Raw genomic sequence first — 15,623 nt, 5'->3', positions numbered from 1 at the left:
GAACATTACCATTTTAGCTTCCATCCAGGTCGGAAGATCTTCAAATGCATCTACTGGCGTTGCAGGTACAATGTACCTTGCAATCTGCATCCAGACTGATGACTTGTATACTATACTGGGAACTCCAGTTTAAGTTTTACTGCATCTCCATATATCTCCCATGAGAGCATTTTGAATGACTATTAGTACACATCATTGTTGCCCAAAATGTTTGCAATCATGTGCATCTATTGAATACATGTTCTGGAGTTGCCCTAAGATTTTGTCTTTTTGGTCTATGCTGGGGCAGTACATTTTCTCCCTTTGGAGATGGCAATGGATCCCTCAGTCACAGGCCCTTTTTAGATATTACTTTTGACCATCTCTGAGACCTAAGGGTATGTCTGCCTTTGTGGCTAGAACTGTGTTGTTTGGGAAAAAAACTATTTTGAAATTCTGGATTCACCCTAACTCGCCTATATATGCTCACTGGGAATCCCTGATGATTGTTCAAGCATCTTTGGAGCGGCATAGATTAATTACAAGGACAAAGATTTATGCAAGTTTGGGAGCCCTTTTGGTTGAAGCTCACACCCTCTGCTTGTAGTAGATTAGTGAATATTAGATGTTAACACTGTGTTTTGTTTGGTTCATTTCCTAGCACTCATGTTATGAGTAGGGCTACCAGATTTTCCTTTGGGAAAATCCAGACCCATGGCCACGCCCCCAGTACTGCCCAGTTCTGCCTCTTTCCTGCCCTGTTCTGCCTCCTAGCTCTGCCTCCATGACAGGATCCGCACACACGTGGACACGACGCAATGACATCAGGTGTATGCACGTGTGCACGTAATGTCACTGCGTTGTGCCCACCCATGCGTGGATGCCCTTTCCTGATGCAACTGTGCCAGGAAACTTTTCAAAACCTGGACATGGTGCCGGGTTTTGGAAAGTTGTCTGGACCCCCGGACATGTCCTCAAAAGGAAGATATTTCTGAGGAAATCCAGACGTCTGGTAACCCTAGTTATGAGAGATGTGGATGGGGGCGGGGGGGAAGTTGGGAATTGTATACCACAGTTTTTGAATGGTACTTTTCTGTGTTTGGTTTATTTTGAAAATTAATAAAGATATTTAAACATAAAAATAGAATACTAAAATCCAAGTAGTAATCCATTTAATTCAAATAGTTAGAGGAGAAAGGAGTACAGATTCAAACATTTAAGAGGGAAGGCACTAAGCTGTGACTCCTACCATAAAAGAATAATACAGCCTGTAATCAACTTGGCATGCTGCACTATTCGGTTCTTGGGGAGATCAGATCTAACATTCCCAGAAGCCTTTCTTAAAGAGGCCAGCACTGCCAAAATAACATGAGGTCCAGAGGTTCCCCTTCCCCCCTCAAGGACACTGTCAATATATACCCCTAAGCTACCAGACCCTCCAACCATTAAGATACATTCTGATCAATATTCAGCCCATTGCAGGCAGCTTTTTAAAAAACCTTTTCCTGCTGTGGGCAGACTTAGCCCAGATATTCAATATTGGGCCATGTCTGGGCACCAGAATTGAATATCTGGTGCTAATTATAATTGTGCTGATTGCTGGAGCTTATGTGGGTCCCATTCAATGTTCAACTAGGACCTGCGTAAGCCACAAGACTGTTGCTAGATGTCACAGCAGTCATTTTGTAGAACTGCAAGCAGGCAGGAAAGAGAGGGCATTGCTCCTGCCCTTTGGACCTCAGTAAACCGCCAGAACTCTACTAGGTAGGTCTGGGGAGGCCTACAGAGGTGAGACATGGTATGGGAAGGGGGATCAGTCAGCCTTTCTTGGAGTGGGAAAAAGGGGAGGGATGTAAAGCTGATGTTACAAACCATTGTCTTAAAGCATATATTCTATGGCTATAAAAAGTTGTTCCAACCACCATATATTAGTATCTCAATAGAATGCGGTCAGTGTTGGATATATTAACTTTTGTTATCTCAATCTATCTTGCTTTTAGCAAGGAAGCCTCAGCCCCACCACTCCACCGCTGTATATCTTGTAACTGCGGGAAGAATTATGTGGTGCCTCATCATTGGCTATCCCTTCTAATGTTTCTAAAGTGCCGGTGTGTCATTGTTTGTAATAAATACTCCATAAATATCTCAAATATAACGGTTAATAAAGATAAGGTGTTTAAATACTTAGCTTATCTTTGTCATTTATCTCAGCCATTTGTCTCAGCCAAAGAACCTGGGAGTGTGACCCGACATGTTTCGCTCGCTAGAAGCTGTATCAAGGGAGGGGGAGGGGGGGGCCCTGCAGGGAAGAGAGCCAGAGAGAAGGAGAGGCACTGGTGCCAGCTGATTGCCTACAGGATGTGCCTCTCATCATAAAAAGCATGTTCAGCTGGAGCCAGTGTCTCTTCTCCTCCCCAGTGTGTCGTGACACACTTGAAATCTCAGGAGGCACACTAGCGTGCTGCGGCACCCAGTTTATGATACACTGTTCTAGAATGTAACCTACCAAATACAACATTGCAAAATAATAATAAAAACTGAACATTACCATAACCTAACATATAACTAGTAATCTTAGGGGAACTTAGAATACATATTCCAACTCACATAGCAACTTAAGAAAAAAAAAAAAAAAATCACCAATATTAAGATGTAGGCAGGAGTTCAGCAGCAAGATGGGAGCTATCCAGTCTTTTGTACTGAGTATTGCATGTTTGATTATCTCCCAGTTAGTGAGAGGTCTTATGTGTGTGCTCGGTGCAAAGAGCTCTTGGCACTCAGGGAATGGCTCCAATCTCTTGAGGTTAGAGTACTAGACTTGGAGGAGATAAGGAAGACCGAGAGGTACATAGAGGAGACCTACAGGGACGTTGTAGAAAAGTCCCACCTCCGGTGTAGCAGCATCTGTGCTGCCTCGGAGGAGGGAGGTCCTCTTAAAGGAGCGTGTCACCCTGGTGAAGAAGAAGGCAACCCTATAGCCAGGAACTGCCCATCAGGAGATGCAATGCCCTCTTGCACCGAGGATGTGTCTCCAGGGGCTTCTGCCCAAGAGGGAAGGGTTAGGACAGCTGTTATAGTGGGAGATTCAATCATTAGGCCTGTAGATACCTGGGTGGCTGGTGAATGTGAGGATTGCTTGGTTACTTGCCTGTCTGGTACGAAGGAGGTGGACCTCATGCATCATTTAGATAAGATTTTAGACTGTGCCGGGGAGGATTCTGCTATCTTGGTACATGTGGGTACCAATGACATAGGGAAATGCTGTAGAGAGGTTCTGGAAGCCACGTTTAGGCTTTTAGGTAGGAAGTTAAAATCCAGAACCTCCAGGGTAGCTTCAGAAGTGCTCCCTGTTCCAAGTGTAGGTCCCAAAAGATAGGCAGAGTTCCAGAGTCTCAATTTGTGGCTGAGGTGATGGTGCAGGGAGGAGGGTTTTAGATTTGTTAGGAACTGGGTGGCATACTGGGGAGGGGGGGAGCTTATTCCCACCCTGGTTAAGATGGGCTCCATCTTAACCAGGGGGGAACCAGGCTGCTGGCATCAACATTTAACAAGGAGATAGAGCAGCTTTTAAACTAGAAACTAGGGGATGGCCGTCAGTCGCTCAAAAGAGCATGGTTCAGGACAAGGTATCTTTAAAAGATATCATTATAAAAAGGAAGACAGAGCATCCTGATAGTGAGATTGCAATACATGCTGAAGTAGACCAGGTTACCTTAAATTCAGAGCAGGCTGATTTTAAAGGTTGCAAATTATTTATGCCAACTGCTGAGGAAATTGAAAAATAGTTATGACATACACTGTTTGAAATGTCTGTATGCAAATGTCAGAAGCCTAAGAAAGGCGGTTTATCAAATTTATTAAACTATTAAAGTATTAAAATTAGTGGAATGTTCAAAGGTAATGCATGCCAAATACTTACTGCACCATAACCAATTCATGAGCTGATTTAAATTTTACTCCCTTCATCGATGGAAAAGGCAAAATTAAACGGTTACTATTTCTACCACCTGAAAGTTGAAGCATCAAAGAAACACCTTCCGGTGCATTACCATTCAAAGTTAAAAAAAACAAAACACAAAAAAAGCTTAAATAAAATACGGGCCTCAACAGGAAGCCAATGAAGACTCACAAGCAAAGGGGTGACATGATCAAATCTTGCTTTCTGAAATATCAGCCTAACGGTGATGTTCTGAATCAAACAAAGCTTCCTCATAAGCTTTGCTGAAATACCAGGATAGAAAGAATTACAGTAATCCATCTGAGATAGAATGGTAAATTGAACTAATATTGTAACATGCTCTTTGAAAAAAAATAAGAACGTATTGAACGTAATGGTTTCAATTTATAAAAAGATCTTTTGGCAATAGCATTACCCCGAGGATCCATACTTAACAAAAGAGAAACCTAATAACTCTCCCAGTACTTTAGAAATGTTATCTATTTTTAAACAAGACCCATCTAACACTTTAACTGATACAAGAATTCACTCCTGATTCAGACTAAACCACATTTAATTTTCTCTGTATTAAGTTTAAGATGATATTCTGATGCCCATCGTTAAACTTTTTCAATAGTTGTTGTCAAGATTATAGTTAATACAGGGTAGTGCTTCTCCTGCGTCAAATGCACTAAAGTCCATGGGTGAAGCGCTACTGTGGCTTTGTAAAAGAGGCCCATAATTGATTTATTCAATTTTCTATACTGTTCTCCGTGAGGAGCTCAGAATGGTTTACATGAATTTATTCAGGTACTCAAGCATTTTTCCTTGTCTGTCCTGGTGGGCTCATAACACTGGCCAAGTCATTTTGGTGCCTGAAATTTTAGACTTGTTTCTGGGTATATTTGACTTGTTGAGTCCAAAAGTGGCACCACTTTTCTCCTTGCAGCTCTAGTTTTTGAGATATATAATATATGTCATATACCACTCTTCACTTTGCTCGCCAATTAAAAAATTAGGATATTTTGATGTAATGTTTAAATTAATATCCTTTAAGCATGAAAGAAACATATAAAAAAATTAAAAGAAAAGTGTACATGAAAATCTACTTATTTCATACCAAAAGTGGGAATATACACTCACCTCCTATACGATCATAACTATTATACAGTTAAAGATACCTTTTACAATCCAATATTTTTGATGTAAAACTACAGTTGGAAATAGGTAAACATTCTCAATATATCTGCTAACTTGTATGCAAAATCACAAACCAGGTAACAGAAAACAAAGTTGAAAAACCTGTTAGAATTTAAATCTATGTGCAACTATTTTACAGATCAGGTTGAGAAACATTTGAAGTACAAATTTATCTAGTCTACGGAAACCATGTTTACATCTAAATTTTTTGCACATAATTATGGAATATAATAGAACAGGTGATTTTGTCATTTGAACTTTATGTTTTTATGCCAGTGTGCATTATAGAAAAGGAAGTAGACGAACAGTGTGAAATGAAGGTCATTATACACACACAAAAATGTTATAATTTAAATAAATACATAAATTTCCCATTCAAAAAAGAAAGCTTGTAATGACATCCTGATTCTGCAGAAGAGATCGTTTAAATAGCGGTTAAAAAAATTAATAAATTCAACCATATCTAAGAAACTAGAGCTGATGCGGTCTATCCAATGCAATTTTCTGAATCAGCATCCCGAATAACCCCAGGAACAGGTCAAAAACCCAAGGCACCAATACATTTTTGTTGTTGTTGTTGGCCTATGTAATGGACTTTAACACTCATGTTACAGCCAAGCCTGTTGAAATGAAAGAGCATATCCTCTACTAATTGTGTATACTTCTCTGCTTTCTTGTTGCTAGGAAAATTTTTCACAAGAGCAAATGAAGATCAGGCATATGATTTGATTTCATTCATTGATGCTATGAAATGTGAGTCATTTACAGTATAAGTTGTCTGATCTTTGGACAGGATTAGATTAAAGGGTAGGCCCAGTAGGCATGTGTCTCAGGCCCAAAAATATCAGGGAGGCCCCAGGGCCGATGTTAGGGGGGAGGAGGGGGAGCAAACAGGGCATGGGGCCCCGGACTGCCTGGTGAGGTCAGCTTCCCCCCTTCCACTCCCTTACTGCCCTCTTGCCCACCGCCTGCAAACTAACTGAATCCAAGCCGCAGGGCTCTAACACTGCATGCCCCAACTTCCCTTCTTGTCTGAAACAGGAAGTGGACTTGTGTGCCTAGGGGCCCTTGACAAATTAATCCTGCCCTATCTGTGGACCATCGAAAATTCCAGTCTTGAGTTTTTCCATGGTTAGTCCAGATAACATATATGCTATAGAGTTCATAATCAAAACTTAAACACGTCTAAAAACCTGCCCAAGTTGGCACTTGGACAACCTAAAAGACAGGATGACCAAATACCAATAATCAAAAGCTAACCAAACTCGCAATACGTCTATCACAGGTTGTACAAAATGGAGGCGTTCCATGGGTGTGTTTATGGTGGGGACATACAAGTACGATAACGAAAATCACAGTAGTTTGTCGTGTGCGTGCTAAACATAGAACTCACCCAGCCTGCCATCTCTAGCTGCCTCACCCAGTTCCTAGAAGCCTTCCTCACCCACACCCATGAATATATCACTTTCCCAACCAACCCCCAGACCCCACAGAGCACCATGGCTGAATTCTATAGCATAGCACACTTCACCTCAGTCATAGGTGTAATATAGTATATCTCAAACTGTGTGCCGGGACACACTAGTATGCCTCCTGAGATTCCAAGTGGGCCGCGGCACACTGAGGAGGAAGAGAGGCGCCTGCCAGCTGACTTCCCTACATGGTACAGCGCCAGCACTGCCAGATTCACCGAAGGCCTGCACCCTGAGGAGGAAGAGAGGTGCCTGCCAGCTGACTTCTCTTTGCGGTACAGTGCCAGAGCTGCTGGAAAAAATTGCATTACAATTAGTAAAGGGGATGGGATCTGGGGCAGAGATTGGGTGGGCCTAGGGAGGTCTGTAGTTGGGGTACTCAGTTGATATTTGTTAGACTTAGGGGGTACTTAGCTTGAAGTAGTGCTAGGTAAGCACCAAAAAGGCAAAAATCGAATAAACCTCAAAGAATTAAGTATCTAAAAAGAGGGTTATGAAGTAGCAAGAAAGTGATAAAATGAAGGAAAAGGGTCTCAGAAATCCACGCCAAAGATCATACAATCTCTATAGGCTTCATTGTGGATAGGGGTTTCATTCATAGAGCCAAAAAACCTTCAAATTAATTTGATATATATTTCTACCAATCACTACTATTGAATTCACTCTTATTTTATACATTTTTTTGTTAGTTTTTCTTTTGCTGATTTCATACCCTAAAGTGCCTATGTATCACCACAGGCTTACTTATTAAAAAACATTAATGTTCATCAAAAGTTATTTAAGTGTCAAGTATTAAACAAAACACTTATCTTGCTACAAATGCAAAGAGATTTTTCTTCTCATACTATAAATCAGTGTTTTTTAACCTTTTTTGGGCAAAGGCACACTTGTTTCATGAAAAAAATCACGAGGCACACCACCATTAGAAAATGTTAAAAAATTTAACTCTGTGCCTATATTGACTATATATAAAGTAATTCACTTGAGTGCCACCGCCGCCATCGGGAACAGGCCGGCGCCAAGTTCTCCCTGCTTCTCTTCCCCGCGGGGCCAACCAACTCTCGCCACCCATCGTCAATTCTAACGTCGGAGAGGACGTTCTAGGCCAGCCAGGCAGTGATTGGCTGGCCCAGAACGTCCTCTCCGACGTCAGAATTGACGCGAGTGGCGAGAGTTGGCCGGCCCCACAGGGAAAAGCAGGGAGAACTTGGCGCCGGCCTGTTCCCGATGGCAGCGGTGGCACTCAAGTGGCTAAAGAGCCGCAGTTTGCCGGCCTAGGGACAACATTGGAGGGTGGCCAGCTGTGCACCCCCTTGGGACGTAAACCTGGGGTGGGGCAGACCGTCCCCCCACCCTGGTATGCCACTATCTGTACCTCACTCCCTCCCTATGACCAAAAATTCTCCTTTCTTCTATTCCCCGTGTACACAACCATCTCTTTCCCTCCCTTCCTCTCTCCAAAGTCCATGCCTTCTGTGTCCAAATACTCATTCCCTCCCCCACCTCAGCATCTCTTTCCCTCCCTTCTTCTCTCCCAAGTCCATTTCTTCTGTGTCCAAAAACGCATTCCCTCCCCCACCTCAGCATCTCTTTCCCTCCCTTCCTCTCTCCCAAGTCCATGCCTTCTGTGTCCAAAAACCCATTCCCTCCCCCACCTCAGCATCTCTTTCCCTCCCTTCCTCTCTCCCAAGTTCATGCCTTGTGTCCAAAACGCACTCCCTCCCTCCTTTTGTGTTCCGTGTTTGCCTCCCAGCCCATCTTTGCAACTTTCTCAGCAAAACGAAGCTCAAGCCGCGAGGCTTGTCTTCTGTTTCCTGCCTGCCCTGCCGCGCACAAATAGCCGAACGGAAGTATTCTCCGACGTCAGCGCTGACGTCGGAGGGCAGGCTTTGCTTAAGCCCTCCCTCCGACGTCAGCGCTGACATCGGGGAACGCTTGCGATCGGCTATATGTTAGCTGCAGGGCAGGCAGGAACAGAAGATGAGCCTCGCGGCTCGAGATGTATTGAACTCCGTGGGTCCCCCGTCAAGCTCTCTCCTGTCCACGTGGGGTGGTCCGCCCCTCTCCCTAGACTGTGGCCTAGGACCCTGGGGGAGCCCGGGCCCCCTGTCAGCTCCGGGCCCCTGAATGCAGGACTGGTGATACTGCCCTGATGGCGGCCCTGACCGTACGGCACACCAGGCAACATCTCGCGGCACACTAGTGTGCCGCGGAACAGCGGTTGAAAAACACTGCTATAAATAATCAGATTTCCATGTGCACAGCTGTATTGTACACAGTTCTATTATGTGTCACGTAGCCTAGCCTCCTTACCATCCCCCAACACTCTCTTCCTGTAAATTCCCACCAATCTCCCACTTCAGCAGGTGAACTGTACCTTATTGCCACACACCATCTCTCCCTCTCTCTCGCCTATAGGTGACAGACGATATCCATAGTGAGTGTGGCTAATGACTTCTATTGTACACCCTCAAAATGCTGGAGAAGAAGAATGCAATAGGAACCATCTTTATTCAAAACCTTTACACATTCTTTCATCTGGCCTCGCTTTATATGTAGTGGTGGCAATATGATTCTATCTCATGCTTCCAAAAGTTCATGGATTATATTTTGTCCTCCAACCACCATATATTCCCTCAGAGGCCAATCTTTTTTTTTGCCCAATGTTCATGTTTAGCTCTACTACCCCAAAGGCATAAAAAGCAAGGATTAATAAATTCAACCATATCTAAGAAATTAAAGCTAATGCGGTCCATCCAATGCAATTTTCTGAATCAGCACCCCAAATAACCCCAGGAACAGGTCAAAAAATCTAAGGCACCAAGAATTTTGTTGTTGTGGCCTGTGTTATTGATTAGTTTGTGTGGGTGTGTATTTTTTTCTTTTTGGTTTATTAGTTTATACGCAGACATGGGATCCTCACACAATCTTTGGCAACCTATTTAGAATCCGTGGGATTGTCCTTTGTCCGAAATGGGCAGAAGTAATGTTAGGAAATTCTTCTTTACGGAGAGGGTGGTTGATGCATGGGATGCACTCCCGAGGGTAGTGGTAAGAGAAGAAAATGGTGACAGAGTTCAGACTAGCGTGGGATGAACATAGAGGATCCCTAATCAGAAAATAATGGGTATACATTGAAGGAACTAAGGCCAGTCCTGGGAAGGCTTGCACAGCCTGTGTCCTGTATATGGATTATTCAGTTGAGGACAGACTGGAGAGGGTTTCGATAGCTGGGATGGTTAAGATGGGCTGGAGTGAGGTTTGGAACGCTCTTCCGGAGGCTGTTATAGGGGAAAACACCTTCCAGGGATTCAAGACCAAGTTAGACAAATTCCTGTTGAACCAGAACGTAAGCAGGTAAGGATAGTCTCAGTTAGGGCACTGGTCTTTGACCTAAGGGCTGCCGTGTGAGCGGACTGCTGGGCACGATGGGCCACTGGTCTGACCCAGCAGCGGAAGTTCTTATTTTATGTTCTTATGTTACACTCACAATCAAGTTTTTTTTTAAATATATATAACAGATTACTAAAAAACTATTTAGGTTTATTTTGACTCTACCATTCAAGACTGTAATAAGCTCAACAAATGTGAAAAATAGTTTTGTAGTAAGGGAAAGTGAAAACGTTGAATTCTCTCATTTGCTTTAGATTGTCAGAAGGTATGAATGATGAGCATGGTGCCATTGGAAAGCAAATAGTATTGTTTGCTTAGTCTTATAGGACAAAAGACTTATCTCTAGCTTATTATCTGGGAAACCCACAGAGCAGCTTAGCAGGCAGAAGACATTCTTGCATTCGTATGTTCTGATCTTTTTACATCTTTTCATTTTATTAGCATTTTCCCCTTTGATATGTGATAATAATAATAATAACTTTATTCTTATATACCGCCAACAATCTTGCGACTTCTAGGCGGTTTACAATGAAGAGAAACTGCACAGACATCGAATTACAGAGTGTAGCGGCGAATATCTGATAGTAGCAACAATAAAAATAATAACAACAGTTTATATATTGCAGGACCGTGAAGTTCCATGCGGTTTACAATGAATTAGAAAAATTGAAAGGAACATTCATAGTTAGAGATTAGAGGTTAACAGTTTACAAGATCTAATTTGGGGAGGGATTGCGATGGGGGCTGTTGTCCTGATTCGTCACCTAGGTATTTCGAGAACAGGTATGTTTTTAGGTGTTTCCTAAATTCACCATAATTGTTTGTGTGTGTAATTAGTTTTTCCAAGTCTTTGTGATATATAATGAAAGATCGTTCGTTAAATGTATGCAGCCTCATTCTTTATATTAAGCTAAATCTAAATAACTTTCCTTCCAGATATTTTAAAAAAAACCCTAAAAACATGATTTCACTTAATATTCAGTACATATTTTTTGAATGCATGAATTGTATGATCTAATTGACATCAATTTTTTTAAATTCTGTAATTATATAAATTTACTTATACTTAAGAATGTAAATATATTTACATACGCACATTTACATACGCACATGTAAGTAAATAACACATAAACGATGATCTGTCTTTTGAAACCATACAGGTTTGTATGCTATCAGCTCAACTACAGTCCCAGAGCAAGACATCAATATGCTGAGGATTCATACATATGTGTGTGGTGGTGGAGGTAATTTTATGAAGCTTTTTCAGATGTAAAACAGGTTTTACATGTGGAAAAGGGCAAGGAGGTTTTATTAAATTGCTCAAACAGATGTGCATATATAAATATATATATTTTCTCTGTTTTTAAGCATTCCCAGGGGAAGTAGTTTGTGTGGCATGGAAGTGGACTTGTGATACTTACCTATACAAAGGGTCCTTTTACTAGGCTGTGGGTGAGAAGTGCTAATACGTACGTACCACAGCTTAAAATGGTATACCACAAGAGGTATACCATTAGTCATCCTATGCCAAATCAGTGCATGATAAAAAATTATTTTTTAACACTGAGGAGGTATGTCTGGGGGGCCACTTTATACCACAGCTTAGTAAAACGATTTTATATTTTATTAAATAAACGGGCATGAGCAGAGACAATATACAGATTTACACCTTTTGTGGAGTAGGTCTAGTGGTATAGTAAGGGGGAGGGGCCAGAGCGCCTGGGTGCCATCTTGTTGGGGATGCTGCCATCTCTCCTATACCCCTGGTGATGGGGGTATCTATTAAATGCACTCCACCCACATACATCTTCAAGCCTTCTAGTCTTAGCCAATACTCATGCTAGCCTCAGCCTTCCCTGATGTCACTTCCTGTTCACAGAACTAGGAAGTGAGGTTGAGCGAAAGCTCAGCTGGTGCAAGAAGTGGGTAGGAAAGTGACAAACTGACAGTGAAGACTAGAAGAGGTATGGAGGGGAGGAAGAATGCATGTAAGAGACCCTGCATTCTGAGGAGGGGAGGGGGTTACATGCATGGCATGGTGATGCCGGGTGCTTCTACCCCAGGCATCAAACTTCCCACATTTTACCACTGGGTCTAAATTTATGCATTGGCACTTACTCACTATAGAGGCTCTATGGGGAAGACTATTTTATAAAGGTACCTATGTTGTTTTTATTAAATAAGCTTAAAATAGGACATCTCATGAGGAGGGGCATTTTCAATATGGTGTCTAAATCTGATTTTGCTAACTTCATACAGTAATTCACTCCATATCACTTTTAAACATTTCAGTTCTTCTCCATCAGCTGTAAGCACCAATCAATTAAATAATCAATAACATATCTTAGTCAGCAGACTGTGTAGGGCTCCGACATGAATTCAAGTTTCGTGAATGAGCTGTCCCAAGGAGTATCTCCACCAACTCTGTGCTATGTTCTAAATGGGGATACTCTTTGAGACAGCTCTTCGTGAAACGTGAATTCATGTAGGAGCCCCACACCGTCTGCTAAGAAGTTAGTGATTGCATGAAGTTACAAAAATTATGAGTAAAGCTAAGGGCTGACCGATGAGGAGGCTTGCTACAATAAACTTGAACTTTACATGAAATATACTGTTCGAGGTCATGTTAAGAACATTCTGAAAGTTGGTTTAATTGATTGGTGCTTACAGCTGGCGGTGAAGAATTGAAATGTTTAAAAGTGATATGGAGTGAAATACTGTTAATTTTGTTTCATTTTGAATATAATATATAGTATACTTGCCAACATTTATAGTGACTGTAAATCTGATTTTGGGAAAAATGTTCACATATCCAGTAGAGAAAATTGTCATTTTCAAACTAGAAAAAACATCTAATTTTTTTTTGGTTTTGAAATTCACCATTTGTTTGATGTTTTTGACCTTAGTGCACTTCTTTTAGGTCCATTTTTGAAACCCCTCCCAAAAAACCCCCAAAAGAAAAATGCACACAAACCACTAGGGATACAGGAGGGGCCAACCTTCTTAGCAGACTGACCATGCAGACATCTCAGCAGAGCAGTGGGGTGCGCTGAACTTCACATAAAATGTCCCAGATACACATTCCTTAGTGCAAGGTGAGCCTAACTGTACACCACAACAATAGCTCTTATGCCTGCATATGTCACCTTTTGTGTAGGTACAGTAGATTTTGGGTGGGTTTTGGAGGGTACACATGTTTTACCACATATGTACTAGGTAGAGTGGGATATGGGCTTGGCTCCCCATCTCTACAGTTCACTGCACTGGCCACTAGGCTACTCCAGGAACCTGATGTTGTAATGTGACTGGCCATAACACCTGAAGATTTCATGCATTACATTACAATTTACTTATATACCGCATGACCATGAAGTTCTATGCTGTTTAGGAAAGGACTTGAACAATGAGATGAGTCAACCTAAGTATTTGGTACACAAATACGTTTTCAGATGCCTCCTGAAATGCAAGTAAGTGGTTGAAGTCATAATTATTAATAATAATAATAATAATAATTTATTTATATAACGCCCTACTGCAAAGTTCTAGGCGGTTTACATATGTTAATAACTTTATACAACAATGATTAAAAATACAGTACTCTAAATAGTACTAAAATTATACAATAAAAATACTAAAATTATGCTATAAAATTCTAAAATTATACAGTAAAATAAGATACAATTTGCTAAAATACAATGAAAAACCTCGAGAACCTTCTGGCTTTAAGATCAATATACTATTTGCCTGTCAGTATTCTGGAACATCAGTTTATAAATTTATCAAATAGATCCGTTTTTAGTAATTTCCTAAAGGACATATAAGAGTAAGCCTGGGAAATAGTAGTACTTAGCCATTGGTCCATTTTACCTGCTTGAAAACTGAGCATTTTATCAAAAAATCTCTTATATCGACAAGGTTTGATGGTTGGAATAACAAATAAATATTGCCCTTAGGTAATTCTGTTAGGTTTATAACGTTCAAAGCATAGAGACAGGTAAGCAGGTGCCATGCCAAACAACACTTTGAAACAAGTACAACCAAATTTAAATAGTATTCTAGCCTCAAAAGGCAACCAATGCAACTCTCTGTAAGATGGAGTAATGTGTGCATACTTTTTCAGCCCGAAAATTAGGCAGACCGCAGTATTCTGTATGAGTCTCAATCTTTGTCCCAGGATGCTGCTTGGTAGGACAGAAAGCGATGGTGGTACTTTTTGAATTCGCATCCTCTCACAGATGGAAAAATAAAATTGGCATGAGAACGACTAGTATGTTTATTAGTAGTGAATGAGAATGAATCTGTGAGATAATTGGGAGAAAGTCCAAACAAGATTTTGTAACAAAAACACCCTAACTTAAACCTAATCTGAGCTGGTATGTACTGTTTCTTTCACATCTTTGGAGGATGGAAGGGGGTTTGGACCATATTCTATAAATGGCACCTATATTAGGTGCTACTAGGTGCCTCATTTGCAGCTGCCTAGTGACATCTAAGTTCAGGATCTATGCCTACCTTTTATTTTCTAATTGACTTAATTGGCATGATAATTGACCATGCCGGTTTTCAGCCAATCAAAAAACAAACATTAATTAAACAGGATGCCTAGTGATGCCTAAGTGGAGGTGCTCTCCCATGCCTAAGGACGCTTAATGACTCTTATCTCAAACAGTAGGCATGGTTATGGGTGAAGAATAAGTGTCGTTGAGTTAGGTGTCATTAGGCATCTGATATAGGAACTGCCAAATTAGGCAAGTGAAAAGCTGGCCTAATGGAGCTGCGCTTGTGTCTAGGACACCTAGTGACACCTAAGCCCGCTTAGGCACCACTGGGCATGATTTGCTCTGGTTGCTGGCTTTAGGCACTTGAGAAATAAAGTCTTTATCTCTAACAGTGAGCAAGATTTACTTCTCAGTTCTATCGTTGGCCCTATATAGGAGTTGGAGTAGTGATACTATTTTTTAATTTGGATTGTTTATGATTCTATAAATGACACCATTTTTTTGATTGACAACTGCTGCATGGATTCCCAGTCCCTCCTTCCGGACCCCCTCCCCCAAATGATTGCGGCAGGAGGGATGCCCGGTCCCTTTTCTGCCACCTGCCGCAATCCCCCCCCCCCCAACAATCGCGGCAGAAGAGATTCCCAATCTCTCCTGCCGGAATATCCCCACCACCCCGAATGATTGCAGCAAGAGGGATGCCCAATCCCTCCCGCCAACACCTTGTGAACAGCCCTGCCAATGTTCCCCGCCAGGAGGGATGCCCAATCTCTCCTGCCGACACCCCACAAACCCTCCCCCAAATGATCGGCGACACGAGGGATGCCCAGTACCTCCTGCCAACATCACCCTCAGAAAGTTCACCCCCACTCCCATTCCCAAAAGTCTGCCCCTCCCGGACCTCCCCAAAAGTCTGCCCCCCACAAAGTGGACCCCCTACTCTAAGCCTCCCACCCCCACCAGGACCCCCTAACCTCCCCCAGACCCTCCCTACTTCAATGACATTTTAATTTGCCTTAAAATCAATTGCACAACCATTGAACTGAGGAAGAAAAAAACAGAGTTGATAAATTTTCAGCATTTCACTAAGGCCTGGATTCTAATAAAGGTGTCTTGAAGATAGGCAGCAGTGGGCGTCCTTCC

The sequence above is a fragment of the Geotrypetes seraphini genome, chromosome 2, assembly GCF_902459505.1.
Source record: "Geotrypetes seraphini chromosome 2, aGeoSer1.1, whole genome shotgun sequence".
In the NCBI taxonomy this organism is placed as follows: domain Eukaryota; kingdom Metazoa; phylum Chordata; class Amphibia; order Gymnophiona; family Dermophiidae; genus Geotrypetes; species Geotrypetes seraphini.
The sequence above is the reverse complement of the archived record's forward strand: the minus strand, read 5'-3'. Positions refer to the sequence as shown.